Genomic DNA, 18,626 nt, shown 5'->3' with positions numbered 1-18,626 from the left:
TATCGAGTGATCCGTCCCCTGCTGTCCAGACCCAGTTTCTGGCAGTCAGAGGTTTAGGAACACCCAGAGCATGGGGTTGCGACTCTGACCATCTTGGCTAATAGCCATTGATGTACCTAACCTCCATGTTCTTACCTAAATGAAAAGATATAAATTGTTATAGTGATGTGACTGATTGGATTTAATCTGTAGAACCAGTTTGTTAACACTGAGCAGGAGACAAAATCCACTTGCAGGAATTAAATGATTAGAAGTCTTAATAGTTAAGATCATGTCTAATATGACAAGTGGTAGGTACCACTGGTTAGAAATAGGGGATCTAATTTAAGGACATAGTTTACACCAGAGAAAAGCTGTCATACCCTGCAGTGGAGGAGGAATGAAATTCACCCCTCTGCTCCATGGCCAGTTATGCACGGCTTCAGCACAGCCCTCTGTAGCTGCTGCTCCAGAATACGAGGTTTAATAGACACCACGACCCCTAAGTGGGGGTTCTGGGCCACCAGACCAGCACAGTTGTAGATCCAGCAACCACCTCCCCAAATACCTCCTCCATGCCAGGCTGTCCATGCACTGAGACCTCCCTCTGTGGTGTGCAGAGAGCTTCCCTGCACCACTACCCTCACAGCACACAAACAGCCACCCTGTGAAGCTTAAGTAGTGCAGAATTTCACCCTAGACAAATCTGAGAAGGTTGTGCTCTAGCCTGGCTGGGATTTGTGCCTGGAACTTTCACGCTCAGTAACCACACTCCGCAGATCAAAGCACGGTGAGGATTTGTTGGAAACCATTTGCTGTTTCTCTAGCTTTTCCTGGGTGGGGAGAGGAAGTGGAAGGGAATCTAAACATCCACTGGCCTGTGAGGCTGCTGCAGTGCATCCAGCTCCGCTGTCTACAGAGACCTAGGAGTGGGCAACGAAAGGAGCTGATGATGGCTGTGTCGTCAATGCACCGTCATATAGATTAAGTGAAGATGGATTTTGGTTTGTAATGTCTCTCTTTTCCAGCTTTGCAACTTAGCTTGCAGCGGCACTCAGTTTGGTGAGTTGGCCTGCAATCCTTGGGAAAGCGCAGGTACTGCAGCACCACACAAGGGGCAGAAAGGAGGGGAATTTAGTTTCACCTTCCTCCTGCCTTGTGCACCCACACAGGGGCCAATCACAATCTGGCCCTTTGGTTGCAGACTGAACATCAAATAAAGTCTGGAAATGCATCAATTAACCTGCTACAGCAATGTAACTGTGGGTACGCAGCTCATACTCTGAATACTATTTTCTTTTCCTGATGTTCTTGTTATATGCACACCGTAAAATACTAGGTATGAAAAATGTGGACTTTGCTGTACAAGTTTCAACTCTTGCTTTTTTTGATTTATTTTTAGATTTTTCAATAGAAATGTTATGTTGAATTAACAGTTTTTTTCCCCCAGAAATCACGCATATGTTTAACTACATGAAGAGAACTTAAATAATTCTGTAACTAGACAGTTGGATTAAGTCAAGGGCTCTCAAACTTTTCCCTATCATCCACATATTAATAGAAAGACTGACCCGTGAGCCACCTTCCCTTCCATTCCCAATTGCTCTGGCCATCTCTGCTCCCATCTGCGATCACATAACATTTCTATTCTATTCTATTCTATTCTATATAGTTGTTATTCTGCCCTCCTTGGTGTGTCATCTGAGTACCTTCCAGTAGTGCATTAAGTGCAATGATTACCCACTGTCAGGTGTAGTTCATTCTTCGTCTTATCCTCTCCCTCAGGGAGAGAATTGCATGTGCAGAGTAGTGGTTTGTTTTGGGAGGGATTTGGGTGTTTTTTAAATATACATGTTGGTGTTTATGTTGGAGAAGGCAAAACTGAAGAAGGGTCCTTGCATTTGGACTGGAAGCTGGGGATGTATATGGGGGTCTTGGTTTTTGTGTGAATTCGTTCACAGGACTGGCCCTTAAGAAAGCTATGTCTCCTGCACAGATACATTTTCCTGTGTGGTAGAAAATTCCATTGTACCTGATGAACAGAACTTATTCAGAGTGCTTTAGGGCCTATGCCATTGACCACATTGAATAATGACAAAGACCTTGAAGTTGACACTATATTTTGTGGGAAGCTAGTGTAGTGAGCCTGTGTTCTGCATGCAGACAAGATGCAGTACTCCGTACTATCTTGAATTTTCTAAAGGCTGATGGCTTTGTGCCCATACTGCATTGCTGTAGTCCAGATAGAAGGTGACAACAGGCATGTGTAGCCAACGAATAACTTCTCTTTTCATAAAGCCCTGCTGGATGCATGTATCTTCATTCTTCTCACTCAACTAGTTGACTTTCACACATCTGATCTTTGAAACACATTGCAATTTGGTTCTGTGATGTAGCCTTAGTTCCAGCTCATGCAGTTATGGCACAATGAATTGTTAATATTCATTTCCGGTCACCTTGTAGTATCTGATAGGCGTATGTGTGCATTACCTATTGTGTAAGCATTGGAAATTCCATACAAACACATTTAGGAGACAGTATTGATGCATAGGAGACTTGAAAATCACTTTTTCAGTTGGCCCAGAATATTACTGGTGATTGCACATTGGTTATTAAATGATTTATAGACGTGCAAGATAAATCCATTTAAATTAGGTGACTAGCCAAATAAACTATACACAAGGGGCCAGATCCTCATCTGCTGTTGTAAATAAATGAAACTATGCCAGTTTATACCCGTTGAGGGTCTGGCTCAAAATCTGTGCGTACTCTAAAACTTCCAGGCTGATGTAAATGGCACAACACAGTGTTGAGAAAATATTTGACACTTTCTTTTAGCAACGTACATATTTGTAATGCTAGCATAAAATACCATTAGTTGTCTCTGCACAATTTCCTAGAATCCTTGGATATGGCGTACCCGTTATTTCCATGATGGGACAAACACATACACTGGGTAACTATTGATTTCAGTGGGTTCACTTGGATGAGCTCTCTAGGTGAAATGCACCCCTCTGCTGTGGATCAGCATGAGATCAATGCTCTCCTTAAATCCTACTTACATCCTCAATATAGGACTTCGGTGGAACTTAAGTGGTTCATAAGCCTTGGGTTGACTCCTAGGACGGGGGCGAATTTCACTTTCTGCGAGAAATGGAACAAATTCTCTTTTCAGTTACACCAGAGCTATTCAGCTGAACACACCAGTATAGCTACGAGAGTGATCTGGCTCAGTGTCCCCAAAATATCCGACACAAGCATATTTTTGCTGCAGATGTTGGCATTTTTTACCACCCATTGTGTCCTAAACAAATATAATTAATATTACAAAAACAGAGAAGCAGCATATATGCCATTTATGCTTGACTTTGCCATGGTGTTACGTAATATCCTAAGCTTATTCTCTGCAAGGATCCCAGAAGACACAATATCTTTTTACTCAACTAGGTCCTGTCATGAAGGATTTCATTTCATAAACTTCAAGGCTGGAGAACACTCTTTCTCACTTACTAAGCTTGTGCCGTGGTATAGCTATAATTTTCCTCGGGACAAACTGGGATGTGTGCTTTCGTTCATTACCCTGATGCATACAGTGGCATGACTTCGAGGGCATCAGAGGGACAGTATGAGCAAACTGTGCTGAGGCAGGTCTCTCTCCAGTTCAGAGCTGTGAGGGAGTCAACCTGTCCTCTGGTTTCTTACCATCTGTTTGTAGCAGGGATTTCCAAAACTGGTTGAGCCAACAGAAGAGCCCAATGCTTTGCCCAAGCACAAATCTTTGCTAGAGTTTAGGAGAAAATCAGTTAACTCCTCTCTCTCTTTCTCCTTCTCATCACTTTACCTTTCGTTGGCTCCTACTGTTTCTCTCTGGGTTTTCCCTGGTAACCCTGCCCCAGAATACCCAGCACCCCTGGGAAGAGCTGTACATGTCACATGCTCTAGGGCTCCTCTGGCACGTTGTGCATTCGAGGAGCCCCAGTGTGTCAGATTCAAAATAGCAGCAGCAAGAATGATCAGTTTGATCCTGCAAAGTCCTGCATATTTGGAACTGATCAGGCCCTTTGGGTGTATTCTAATTTTCCTTTGGAGATTTTCTTCTTGTTGTATTTAAAATGTTACATAAGATGTACCCACTATCTAGTAGATCAGAAATGTGATTTTAGATTTTAGCCAAGGCTTTGAGAACCGGTGTTAATGACACACAGGACATGTTAAAATAGACTCCTAGATGTGGCCTCCTGTTAAGAATATTATTACAGAAAATGGAGGCCGTTGTTTCCTCTCCCTGCACTGCAGGTAGTAAGGTTATTGCAATGAAAAACAATGCATTGAAATGCAGATTTCACGGATTTGCTTTGGGGTATTGTAAGGTAACAAGACTCATTTCAATGATTTCTGCTCTGTGCAAGAGCTTTTGATTGTATCTAATGTACTGTACAGTAGCTGCAGAATTCATGAATATTTCACATCAGGAGATAAGCAAGCTGTACAACAAAATTCCTTTTCTTTTTTTAAGTTTCCTCCCCCCCGATAGATGCATCTGGCGGCTGCTTAGAAAATGTTCCTTTTCTTTGTAAGTATCTTTAGATTTACAGACTTCGTTCCCATGATCTAATGAAAATTAAGTTATCAGGAGGAGAAATCATCCCATCTGAAAGGACTTGAGAAAGCACTATAAAGATGCAAAGGTATAGCTAGAATGGAGTCCTCTGGGAATTCACCCAGGGGAAGAGCAGAGAAATGAGCAGAAATACTGAGTTCCTTCATGTTTAAGCTGCTTGCCTTCCCTCACTTGTCATCTTTACATAACCATTTTCGTTTCAGAGTATTCACAGCAGAGCTGGGAAAGGTAGACAGAAATACCAGCCAAATCTAAATATGTTGGAGAAGAGAGAAAAATAAAATCTCAGCTATGTAGGTGACCTTCACATGATTAAAACCTTGAGCGGGTGCATGAAAGCGTTTCCAGTGCAAGTTTTCTTTCTCCTCCTCTCTCTGCCAATTGTAGACCGTTTCTTGCCTGGATCTAAACTGCTTTCCATTTCTCAAGGGGTGGAAGAGCGAGGAGACAGGGTCATTATTTTTGCATGAAGTGTTTAATGTCAACCATAAAAAGAGAGGGCACTTGAGCCCCAAAGGAGTCCATCTGGGAATTCATCCCATGGGGTCTGCTAACCTAGTGAATCTTATTAGTATTCTGTATATGTCATTATATTTTGGTCTTGACAGCTTGCATAAGGTGTTTGCTGATACTATATATATAAAGTGGCTTCTTTAGATGCTAAATCCATCCTTGCTACAAGTGGACACAAACAGTAACTGGGGTTGTAGCCAAAGAGAATAGGGAAGCCTTTTGAATCTAGTAGTTGAACTGGACAAATCTAGCCAAGACAGATTTTTTTCCCACTTGATCTGATATTTTTTCAAAGTGGCCACTGGGTTCTTGCATTGATGTGGGGAGGAGTTGAGGTGAATGGAATTTTCAGGGGAGAGAGTAGAGAGGAAGCCATTGCATTGGGAAAGGAAACTGCAGAGAGAGTGGTTGAGATTCAGTAATAATAATAAAACCCCAGCAACTCCAAACGAGCAACACACACACACACACACACACACACACACACACACACACACACACACACACACACACACACACACACATCAGCCTTACAAAATTCTACTCACCTAATCACCCAGGGTGAGTACATTACTTTGCTGGTGCACATGTAAAATATATATATATTTTTCCACTATGAGGAGCAGGGGAGTAAATCTTTTGCCTAAACTGGTAACTTTTCACTATATTATTACCCCTTTGTGACCTGAACAGACAGACAAAAACTGAGGGTCTAGGAGGTTCCAGTCAAAAGGAGAAATTGGTGATAGATATTTCTTTGCTTCAGTTGTGTTTATTTACAAAGAGTGTATAAAGATCTGTGTTTCTGAACAGTGAACAAATCAAATAGTAGTTAATAGTTCCTTTGCTCACAGCACCTACAACACTCTTCTCAACCTGCACCCTGATGCAAAAATCTCTCCCAAGGTTTCTTCCAGGGTCAGCCCCTGTGCTTTCAGCTGCTTCTTCAGGCTTTTTGACTCTCTAGTCCTCTGTGTTCTGCCTTTTTATTCACACACCTTTACCCCAGTCAGTGCTCAGCAAAGCCCCTCCACTCACACAGTCTAAAACTCCTGGGCAGGTTCACATAGCCCTTTTGTCCTAGGTTGGGGCTGGTGATTAACTTATCCCAATAGTTATGTTAATTGAAGGGTGAATCACACCCCTCAGTCTCAGAGAGGTTTTAACTCACCCCATAACAAAGCTTCACCCAGCTCATAATAAGTCACACATGCACACACAATTTATATACTCTAAACCAAAAGACAGTGTCTGAGAAAAGTTATATTGTGTTTTTATTCCAATTTATTTTTGCTTCCGCCTTCTGGAGATGGTAGTCACACAAACCGTTATAAGCAGTAGTATTGATCATGCACCAAAAGAAGATAATGTCAATACCTTTATGTAGTTCAGCAAATCTCCTCCTATTCAGAGGTACAATACAATGATGGAATGACATGAGAACACCGCAGGTGTGTACTTATGGCTGGGTCCTGATTGTGAGTTCTTCATTGTTGTTGTTGTTGTGCCCCACAAGATTTTCAGCCTGGAATTAATACACTAAGGAACCTATAGACTATCCTTCAGATGCAGTGTATGGCTACTCTTGCAATTCATGGCAGTCGTGTGTGTGTATTTGCAAACTCAATTTATCTCTAAGTCTTTGTACCATTAATATAAAGAATTGTATGCAGCTGGTCCTGCAACACTTACTCATATGAACAATCCTGACTCATGCAAATATTCCCATGCATTTCAAGGAGTATAGCTGAAATTCAAGGCCTTGTACGTCATTTATTTTTGTTTTCACTTTTTATGTAATATATATTATGTGAATATATATTTCCTGTAATACGTCTCACCATAATATCTGGGCACTTCACAGACATTTATGAATGTATCCGTATGACACATCTTGATGGCAGGAAGTATTGTCCAGATGGGGAACTGAGGCACAGAAAGTATGTGTTACTCAAAGTCTATGGCAGAGCTAAGTATAGAACCTAGATCTCTTCACTCCCTATCCAGTGCTCTAACTGTTACCCAAGGTTTTTTGAACCACACACTAAGGTAATTTTTTGTTAGGCAGTTTTAGGAATAAATTGATGGGGACACAGCTTTTTAGCTTGATGAATTATTGGCACAAAGTTTAGTGCTTTTACTTACATTTTTATGAGGTTTACAGCATGCATTTAAAATAGCAATAATCTATTGCTGGGGAGTGAGATGTTAGCATCTGAACTTACAGAAAACTTCTTCGAACTTTTTAAAATTTAATATTTTGACTTTTATTTTGTATAGTTGCTTAAAACAAAGCACATAATTTATAGTAACCGCTTGCAAACAAACAATTTTCCTAACATCAGCAAGCTGCTCCTAACATCAGCAAAAACTCTTAATTAGGAACTCTCAGATCCAACATCAGCTATTTATATTTTTGCCCATTTTTATAGTTTTTTTTAATATTTATTAACAAAACTGCAACTATTTATTATGCCTATACAAAGCTCAAGATATTCCTGACTACATGGTGTTTTTGCTTCCTGTTAATGGTAGCTAAGTGCACAAAATGGCAATGGTATTGTCAAGTCAATTCTCTCATAATACTACCACATTTTCAAGGCCCTGATCCTGCATGAATGAAATTGATGGGAACTTTACCATTGATTTCAATGGATGTAGGGTCAGGCCCCAGATCACTTACATGGGGCATTCCTGGTACAGAAGGTCTTGGAACAGCCCCCTGCACTAAAGTGAATAGTCATCTTAGGCCTGGGCACACATGTGGTTTATTGTAAGCAGTGCATAGGGCCTCATGTGTTATGAATTTTACTTGATAGGACTTAGTAGAGCTGGTTGAAATTTTTCATTCAAAGTTTTTCAATGAAAAAACAAGCTTTTTTTTCAAAACTGGAAACTTTAGTGAAAAGCTTTTTTATCTTTCCAAAAGTTTTCACTTTCTCCCTGAAAATAAAAATGCTGAAATTTCAGTTTATTCTCCTTCCACTCTTCCTCCTTTTTTTATTTTATTTTATTTTTTTGCCACTGGATTCAAGAGAATGAATTATGCCTATGGTTTTTGGAGTGGGTTTTTCCTGTTTTTCATTTTTCTTTTTTTCATTTTTCCTTTTGCCACTCTCTGACTTTTCAAACTTCCTCAACTTTAGTTACAGAGTGGCAAGAAGAAAAATGTCACTTTGTGAATGTGCTATGCTGTAGCTTATCAAAAGTTGGAGATGTTTGGGAAAGTTACGGATTAGTAAAAGGAAGCAATGAAAAGGTGGGAAACCACCTCTTGGTCCTACTTCATTTTAATACAGTCAGTTCGGAAAAAGAGGAATAAAGTGGAGAAAACACAAAGATTTCTAAATTTCAAAAATGTGAACAACCACAAACAAATAGTTTGCAAAAAGTTTTATAACAATAAACAATTGTTCCACTTTGGAAACAACTTCAAAATTTTGAATTTTTAAATTCAATTATATTTTCATTTTTCAGCCACCTCTATTACTTAAGGTGTTTAGGTTATGGTTTAATTGGATAAAGGTTACAGGATTGGGTCCAGTTTGGATACATCTGGATTGACTGCCTATTTACACAGCATTAATTCAGCTCTCCAAAATATGTACTAATTCTTTTGTAACATCTGGTATGCGTTCTTTGTGCCTCAACTATACCTGTGATATCACTCATCAGAGTGATGTAACACTCAGATATAACACATCACAGTAATCTCAGAACCTGTACAACCAGGTTAAGACAGAAGAGTTTTAGACTTTTTTCTCAAAACTTTTCTAAATCAGAAGAATGTTTACATGCACACAAATGACAGGCAAAATAACTCCTCTCTGAGCATCATCTGAATGACATGAACTGTATCTACTTTTAGTACCATGTTGCTTCCTGGCTTGTACTGCTGATCTCTGCATTAGTTCAAACTTTCCAGGAAAACTCTGTTCCTTACTGTAAAATGTCCGGCTATTTGACATAAATGTATGCTTTACATTATGTTAGCTGAGCTCACTAGTGTGCTAAATATTGCAAACTGTCTGGATTTCAGTTACATGCTCCAATCTTGTCTGGCCACTTATTATGTGCACAATACGCTAAAGGATAGGAATTATGAAGTCAGACTCATTCATGAAGTATAGATGTGTTTTCAGGAGCCAGTTCAAAATTGCCTTTCTTGTTAAAACCTTACACAACCTTGCTCTAGTCTATCTCATAGACCTTCTATTCTGCTCCCTTTATCAGTCCCTCTGCCTGCCTAGAACAAGTCTCTGCGTGAAATTAACCCCTCTGCACAGTGCCAGCCTATGTGTCACTTAAGCCTTGTACTGGACCTCTGCACAGGGGGAAATTTCATCCTATATTTCCTATTATCCCACCAGTGTTGGGGCAAGAACATTTTCCCTCTGCAGCTCCTTTATCTGCATGTCTTATTGGCTATTTCTTTTCAAGGATTATTTGTGGCCAGTTTGTTTTGTTTTTAAGTATTCATTCTTTTAAGTTCTTTTTGATTGATATTTTTTAAATTATTAATGGACTGAGCTCAGCTCAGCATAAAGAATATCCCGAAAATATCCATTTTGACTAGCTGACTGCTCGTATTCCTTTTTTAAAAGAAAGAAATGGGATGAATTGCATGCAGGGTAACAACTTGAGTGTCAAGTTTCAGTCCAATGACCCTTATGCTCACTGCTGCTCTCTAGAGTGTAAATAGGTACACAACACGTGGGTATGTACAGGGCCATGAAGAGCAGAACATCAGCCGGATAGGATGTATGATCCTCTTCTCTGAAAGGTTGCTTCTGAGCTCTCCACAAAATATCTACCTGGCCAGTTATCCATGTGGAGAAAGGAGGTGTGGTCAGATGTGATAGGAAACAGCTGCTCTGCACAATATGTTCCTTTAGGAAAGCTGTGTGTCTTACATATAAATTGCTGCCCGGTGAAGCATTATCTCTTCCTGTATGCTCTCCGACTCCCATCAGAGCACAGTCACAGAGTACAGCCAGAGCCTGGTGCACTCAATGGTTACAGAGGAATGCCATGGATTGAGTGGGGATGAAGATGGGCATAGACAGAGAAAAAGAGAGAGAGAGAGTCTCCACAGAAGTGCCTGTGGATGTGTGAGACCGAAGCTAATGAATCGGCAAGTTTTGTTTGCCCAGCTGGTCCCATAATCTTGTGTGAGAATGTATCTCAAATATGCTTACAGAGCCATAGAATGTTCTGATTAATTTGTGATCTTTGCCTTCTCAAGCTGAGTGCTATTATTCCTGTTTTATAGATGGTGAAACTGAGGCACAGAGAGATTAATGTCAGCATTTTCAAAAGGAGAAAATGGCTGCTGGAGAGACAGCAGAGGATCTCAGTGTGAAGGGAGAAGTGCTGGAAACGGAATGAGCTACAGGTTAGGGACTCTCTTTGTTGCGTATATTTTCCTTATTGTAACACTGGCTGATTTTTGCCGATAAAGAATTGCTTCTGCTGATTACTGCTGTGTTATTCCTGCCGAGTCACCCCCTTACTTGCACTGAAATCTATAATAAAGAATTTAAGGTTGCATCTACACTGCTCTGCTGCAAATAGCAGTGAGCCTCAAAGTGCTGCACTGTAACTCCACAGTATGGTACTGACTAAAATGTTCCTAGTTTGCATTAATATAGTCCCACTGCATTAACGTGAACTACAAACGTTTAGTTGGTGGATGTGGCGTCCACTCAGAGGAGATACAGTGCAACACCGTAGTGCACACTGTTAGTCACACTCCGATAGTCCAAATTGCAGGGCAGTGTCGAGAAGCCCTAAATGGTTGGCTGGATGTTTTTAGAAGTGCTGTAAAAGAGCAAAGAATCCTGTGGCACCTTGTAGACTAACAGACGTTTTGCAGCATGAGCTTTCGTGGGTGAATACCCACTTTGTCGGATGCAAGTGCTAAATCCCTACACTTCTCAGTGACTTCAGATGCTCAAGTGAGCTATGAAAATCTCTTGCATTTGCAAAACTGGGCTGGAAATGTCATGAGCGCAGGCCTCTTGTGGGATTTCTGGCACTTTTGTGTCTAGACCTGGCCAGAAATAAGGGAAGGAAAACCTTTCTTGTGCTACATTGTCACCTCTGGATCCAGTCCTGTCTGAAACCCAGAAGAGGAGAGAGCACAAAAAATGTGTGTGGGGAGAAGTATGAAAACAATTCACCCTTTGGTTTGAAAAATATGTGGGATTGTTCAGCAGATCCAGTGGTGGGTGTATTTATAGGTGGAAGGAGCCAGATTTTTAAAGGTATTTAGTCATTCTAAGGGACTCTGGCAGTCTGGCCTAGCAGTCACAGCTGGGCTGGGGTCCACATGTCAGAGATGTTAGTCGATGAGCAGGGGTTGGAGGAATTGCTGAAGCCATGTTCAATAAGCAAGAGCTGGAGTCAAATTCAGACAGCGTCAGAGACCAGAGACAGTACCAGGCTGGAGTCAAGAGACGAAAGGTTGAGATCAGAGACAGGTGATGCGGCGAGATCTGGAGTCTGGTGGTCGCCCAGACAACTTCCTGGGGCATCCTCAGGCTAATCACAGGACTGCAGGGTACCTAAAGTCACGCACCTGCAGGGCACCTAAAGTTACGCACCTAGTGGGATTTTTCAAATGTGTCTTCGTGCCTTTAAAAATCCCACTAGGTGCCTATCTCTATCTCTAGGTGCTTAAATACCTTTACAAAAATGGTCCAATGTTCCTATTTTCAACTGGTTCTCCCAACCATTAGTTAGAATTTTCATATTTGGAGCCCCCTCTAAAAAGGAAGAGAGAAGAGAACTAGCCTTTTCTACACTTTTTTTTTCAGCAGTAGGGCTGTCCTGATACAAATTGTATGGTGCAAACCCCTACACCCCGTCCACCAAGGAACTTAAGCACATGCTTGGTTTTAAAGACAAGTTTGCAGATGACAGTAAGCTGGGGGGGGGGGGGAGTGGTAGATATGCTGAAGAGTAGGGATAGGGTCCTGAGTGATCTAGACAAATTAGAGGATTGGGCCAAAATAAATCTGACGAGGTTCAACAAGGACAAGTATAGAGTCCTGCACTTAGGACTTAGATTCATGTAGAAGAATCCCATGCACTGCTACAGGCTGGGGACTGACTGGCTAAGCGACAGTTCTGCAGGAGAGGACCTGGGGATTACAGTGGATGAGAAGCTGGATATGATTCTGCAGTGTGCCCTTGTTGCCAAGAAGGCTAACGGCATATTGGGCTGCATTAGTAGGAGCATTGCTAGCAGATCGAGGGAAGTGATTATTCCTCTCTGTTCGGCACTGGTGAGGCCACATCTGAAGCATTGTGTTCAGTTTTGCGCCCCCTCTCCCCCACAGAAAGGATGTGGACAAATTGGAGAGAGTCCAGCGGAGGGCAACAAAAATGATTAGGGGGCTGGGGCACATGACTTATGAGGAGAGGCTGAGGGAACTGGGCTTGTTTAGTCTGCAGAAGAGCAGAGTGAGGGGGGATTTGATAGCAGCCTTCAACTACCTGAAAGGGCGGGGGGTTCCAAAGAGGATGGAGCTCGGCTGTTCTCAGTGGTGGCAGATGACAAGGAGCAATGGTCTCAAGTTGCAGTGGGGGAGGTCTATGTTAGATATTAGGAAAAACTATTTCACTAGTAGGGTGGTGAAGCACTGGAATGGGTTACCCAGGGAGGTGGTGGAATCTCCATCCTTAGAGCTTTTTAAGGTCAGGCTTGACAAAGCCCTGGCTGGGATGATTTAGTTGGGGTTGGTCCTGCTTTGAGCAGGGGGTTGGACTAGATGACCTCCTGAGGTCCCTTCCAACCCTGATATTCTATGATTCTATGACATGAGTAGTAACACTGAAGTCAATAGAACTAACCCTGTCCTGTGAATTAGGCATGTGGCAAAGTATTTGCTGTATCAAGATTAGAGTGAAGATGCTCTGAACTGGTCTCTATCCAGAGTAAATCTATCAATGCAGCATGTCTGCACTAAGGGGTCACACTAGGAGTAACTGTTCTAGTACCAAAACAAAAGAAAACAGCGTAGACCCGCCCTTAGATTGTGAGACTATCAATAGGAAATGTTCCCCTGTGATTACTGTTCCCCATTAGCTAAAAGAGCAAGTACTTCAGCAGCAGAAATTCAAGCATCATCTTTTGACAAAACTGCAAAAAGCAGCCACATGATTAATCCAATACCAAATCCTGCAAACTGGTTCAAAATTAAATTATTCCTATTACAGTCTTTCATCAGCTTTTTCACAAGCCTCTTTAAAGGCTGGCATGTTTGTAATCACTATGGGCAGGTTTCTGCCATGTGGTGTGGTGTCCTCAGAGCACAGCCTGTGAACTGCCATCCTAGTATAGAAGTTGGCAATGAGTGAGTCTTGAGAGGTGTTTATATGCCATCTTTGCAGCTCTGCAATTTGGCAGCCTCCCGCCTTCATTGTCTTTTAAATAAATGTGAATGGTGCTGATGTCGTTTCCCAGTTACTCCTGGGAATTGTAGTTGTGGTAGAATTCAGTTTTACAGATCAGCGCTTGTAGGGATTATTCAGCTCAATGGATCAAAAACTCTTTTCCAAAAGCTATTTCCTATTGGTGCAGTTTCATTTGTCCCTTTACCAATCAGGGATTTGACTGGCGGTAGCTTCTTTGATTGGCTTTGTCCCAGCTTGTTAAAACTTGTTTGTAACAATAAATAATAGTTTAGTTTTCATTCATATTGTTTGTTGTTGTCTGAAAGTGACGATTAGTATATAGGCTACCAGTATGTATAGTTTGGTGGGTGACTCTTCGCCTTCACTGCGTTTCCTTGATAATAACACCCGGAGGCAGTAGGAAAAATTTACTACTACTTTAAGCTTGGCCACTTTGTTCATCGGGAGTCTCCATTTCCTTCACTGCAAATTTCCAGATCTCCTTGGTAACATGGGAAGCATATTACCTGAAGTCCACTCTTACATCCTTTTGGGAATATTAGTGGCAACGTTCCACCTATGGAGCTCTATCACGCGCCTTCCCCTCCCGCACCCTCTCAATGAAGAGAGTAGAAGATTCCCCACCGCCATGGGAACTTGCACTGTCATATGCAGGTGCAAGGTAAAACGTCACCTAGAGCCAGTTACCTCTCTAACCTGTGTTGGTTTTAAAATGTCTTCCTGGATTTGCTCTGTCTTGGCAAGGTGGACATTTTGCCTCACTGCACATCTTTTTAGTTTGGGAAGTTCCCACTGTTATGGATCTGGTTGCAGTTGTCATTGGCATGGAAATAACAAAAATAGGAAGTGCCCATATTGATCATTAGAGCTGGATTCCCTTGTAACCCCATCCCAGGCAGACTGCAGATATGGGACATCAAGGAAGGACCGGGTCTGGGTGTTTGTAAAAGCTGGGAAAAAGGTGATCCTATGTCTCCCATGGAATTTTTTTTTACTGTGTATATATTTTGGGCCTTGACCTGTAAGGCCCCCAGGGATGCTTCTCAGCATACCCAGGACTGTAGTTACCTCCTGCCTCCTGTGGGAGGGAATCATTCTTGCGGTAGCTGGGTGTTAGCGCCTTCTCACTGCCAACTTTTCAACCACTCTCCTCTGGGCTTATGCCTGCTCTTTCTTGACCTTGCAGGTGAACAGTTCAATCCCCAAGTCCCTTTGCATCCATCCCCTGTGATATCCAGCCCCTGACACTGGCTACTTACAGAACTTCCAGATCCTTTGCCCCCAAAGGAACAGTCTACCCCAGTTTGACCTTACAGCACTTGTGAAGATTAATAATAAAACAATAGAAGGTTTATTTAAGTATGAATAAAGACTTAATTAGAAATGAGGGAGTGGTGGAAAAAAATGGTCACAATACAACACATAATCATAAAATAGGAACTTAATCAATGGTTGCCTTTCCAATATAATAAAGCAGATTTTCCAACAAACTCAGTCTTTTGCAGAGCTGGTGGTTTTGGACAAACCAGGATCTGACTGTTCATGAATGCCCCTTGCTCCTCAAGGGATTTCATCAGTGAATAGATGAAAAGTGTCTTTCTCTGGCCTTTGTCATGCTGAAAACAGACCCAAGGACTGACATGGCTACAACTACCCTGCATACTGAAAATGGTCTTTTGTTTCTATTCATAGCCAGGGCAAAACTCCATTTGTCATAATGTTCCTTTTACACTTCTAAGTGGTTTCAACTGTTTGTCATTTCCTCCGATAATTTCCAATTCAAAGTCTTAGGCCTAGTCTACAATGGAAAATTAGGTTCGGTTAAAGACATTGCTCAGGGGTGTGAAAAATCCACACCCCTGAGCAATGTAATTAAACTGATCTAAGGCCTGGTCTACCCTATGTGTGTGTGGGGGGAAATCGATCTAAGATATGCAACTTCAGCTACAAGAATAGCAAAGCTGAAGTCGACGTATCTTAGATCGACTTAGATTGACTTACTTCACGTCCTGGTGGCGCGGGATCAATGGCCGCCACTCCCCCATTGACTCCACTTCCGCTTCTCACCCTGGTGGAGTTCTGGAGTTGACGGGGAGCGCGTGTGGGGATCGATGTATTGCGTCTAGACAAGACGCAATACATCGATCCCTGATCACTACCCGCCAATCCGGCGGGTAGTGTAGATATACCCTAAGTCTCTGTGCAGACAGTGTTAGTTCAGTGGAAGAATTCTTCCATCCTCGCTACTGCCTATTGAGGAGGTGGGTTAGCTATGCCATTGATAGAATCCCTCTGGTCGGTGTAGGTCGTGTCTGCACTGAAGTGTACAGCTCTTCCGCTGCAGCATTTTAAGTGTAGACAAGCCCTTAGTATTGCACTAGGTGCACTAGGCCAAACAACTGAGACTTGCATTGCATCATTGGCCTGACAGGATGGGGTGACAACTCCCTCTTGCCCAGATAGGGCATTACAGAGACTAATCTTTACTTTTAACTCCAAGTCCATAAAGCATATTTTCAGTACAAATATACTGTTCCTTAAATGTTACCCATACATACATCTCACAATGATTATGAATCTTGACAAGTTATTAGCTTTATGTGAATACCTCACGTTACTCTTTATGAAAAAGTATCCTGCAAGACATGCATTTAGTGTCACGAATTTGTCAGGTCTGAGGTGAGAGTTGTTTGCAAAGAACAGGGAACTGTTTGCCATGGGGTGTCTGTGTCACACCCTCACTAGGTTGGACATGGAGATTTCCATGTAACTTTTGTGTGTCACATAAATCACAAGCATGCGAGTGTCTTATAGAGGGTTGATCTTGGTGTTATTGAATTCCACACCTAAATCCATTTTTCCTCCATGCATGGACCGTTACTTGTTACCGTTGCTTGTTACTGCTTATACCAAAATATTAAAACATTTGATTCCCCTTCACCGAAATCTGCTGTTCTGGCTGTCTGCCTAGAGTGTGTACTGACATTACAAGGCAATTACTCTTACCCCCTCCCTAGTATGAGTTAGATGGTAGGCAGATTGTTGAATTTAAAGCTGTGCTGGCTCACTGATTCCCACTGGATTTTGCAGGTTGTCCAGTTACTCTGCCAAGCAGGCAAAGCACTAGCAAACAAGAGTGAGGGGGAGTTCATCAAACCAGTCACACAGCAATCACTCTGTGAGAGGAGCAGTTGAATCAGATGGAGCATTCATAGGACTTTAGAACTTGCCTCATATTCTGCTTTAAATATTACTAGGCACAATTTTTATTTCAGTGTCCCTGTTGGAAGAATCTTCCTTTAAAATATTGTCATTTGTTTGGGGTTTTGCTTTAAAAACAAACAAACAAAAAGACTTTCAGCAGTAAAAAGAACATAATGCATACTTGTGTGTTTGCTGCTTCCAATGTCCCCTTAATAAGTCAAAGACCCTTTTGTGTCTAAATGGTGTGGATAATTCAAACAAATTATCTCTATTTCAGAATCAAAAATTCTGCTTCATTGTTAAGGAAATCTCTGAACAATGACCTCTGGACAGATTACGGTGCCTCATTTAAATAAAAAGAGCTTCTATGTAGAGATGCCTTATACAGTTGCCCAGCAGTTCCCTTCTGCTGTCCCAATTCCGTGACTCAAATTTGGAGGCTCTGTTTTCCCCTTCGTTAAACTCAGTGACCTTAGAAAAAAAAATCAAAAAAAAATCAGCTTTTCAAAATTTGAACCTAATCCTGCTTCCATTGAAGAGCATGAGGATGTGGTTATTGACAGCACTGTGAACAGAAGCTGGCCCTGCTTGCAGGAAAGATACTTGTCTTTGAACTGGATTTGGACTCTGTCTTCCAGTGAAGTAAGGCAAGAAAAGATTAGGGCCAAAACGTTCCAAGCAGGTTCCCAGACATCTATAAAATGGTCTGATTTTCAGAAGTGCTGGACACCCAGAAATTCTATTGGTGTCAGTGGAATCTGCAAATGGTCCACACTTCTGAAAATCAGGCCACTTCTGTTTAGGTGCCTAATAAGCATGGATTCAGGAGTCGCACATCTCTGTTTGTGATTGCCTATGGGCTTTCCCCTTTGTAGGAACTTTTGCTCACATGATTTTCTGATGTGGCCCTTTAAATTTGGCAAAGGCAACCAGCCTTAACATGATCATTCTGCAACTGGCTGTTGTTTGCAGCATCTTTCTCATTCAGATGGTAAGTGTTGTTAGTTCCTGTTATATTTTTCCTTAATTTTTCTTTCTGTACTTCTGAAGGGATAGTGCATCCTCACAACAAGGAAGAGGGGAGAAGTGAGAATCTGGAGAGGGAAAATTACAGCCAGTCTGGAAAGACGCAGCCATGGCATGAACCAGGAGTTTTCCAATGGGGTTGGAGAAGAATGGGCCTATCTTAGAAATGCTGTTGAAGGGGTTTGGTTGACATGTGTGTGTTGTTGGGGGTCCTCGCTGCTGTAATGGAGTATAAAAATGGGCACACAAATGCATACAGACCTCACTCAGGCATTACTTTGTGAAAATTTGTCCCTAAATGACTTTTCCTACTCTCCCGGACCCTGGCTACTGACCCCAAAATCCACCACCCTTTGAACAACGAACGCCTTCAGACTCCATCCTGTACCACACACCTGGGGTTGCAACCCCAGTGACAGTCCCTCCCCAAATGATTCCTCAGTTGAATCTCTCAAGTCTCTGTCTGTAGATATTCTCTTGATCTTTACCTTTAATGATGCTCAGTTGCTGCTTCTGTCCTCTGTTGCCTCCATCTTAGCCTGTATCCTCTGGTGCTCTAATCTGCCGTGTTTCCCCTTCTAGATGTACACCATGACAGGGAAATTATTACCAGGAAGGGATACAGATGAAGAACAGCTGGTAGAAGGCAAGATATGGGATTTGGGTGAATCAGAGACTTAGGAAGAGAATCATGGCGAAATGTAGAGATGCCAGTGAATGTGGGGGGAGGAGTGTGCAGTATAGGAAAGTAAAAAATGAAACCAAATCTTTTAGAACTTCATGGCTTCTTGAGGTTTATCCATCTGTACTAGTGATTTTGCATGGCTTGTGGATAATGCTGACACGAATGAGTGGTGAATGA

The 18,626-nt window shown here is 42.0% G+C and overlaps 1 long non-coding RNA gene across 1 annotated transcript in view; it reads left to right on the top strand.

Annotated features, from left to right (window-relative positions):
* The window catches only part of LOC123372374, a 271,660-nt gene extending 253,661 nt beyond the window's left edge, over positions 1-17,999 (top strand). The window contains exons 3-4 of the long non-coding RNA XR_006580246.1: positions 10,386-10,508; positions 17,789-17,999. This is a non-coding gene — a long non-coding RNA (uncharacterized LOC123372374). The remainder of the gene's footprint in view (positions 1-10,385; positions 10,509-17,788) is intronic.
* The last annotated feature ends 627 nt before the right edge of the window (positions 18,000-18,626 follow it).

The sequence above is a fragment of the Mauremys mutica genome, chromosome 6, assembly GCF_020497125.1.
Source record: "Mauremys mutica isolate MM-2020 ecotype Southern chromosome 6, ASM2049712v1, whole genome shotgun sequence".
Lineage (NCBI taxonomy): Eukaryota > Metazoa > Chordata > Testudines > Geoemydidae > Mauremys > Mauremys mutica.
This window is presented reverse-complemented; position numbering and strand designations above follow the sequence as displayed.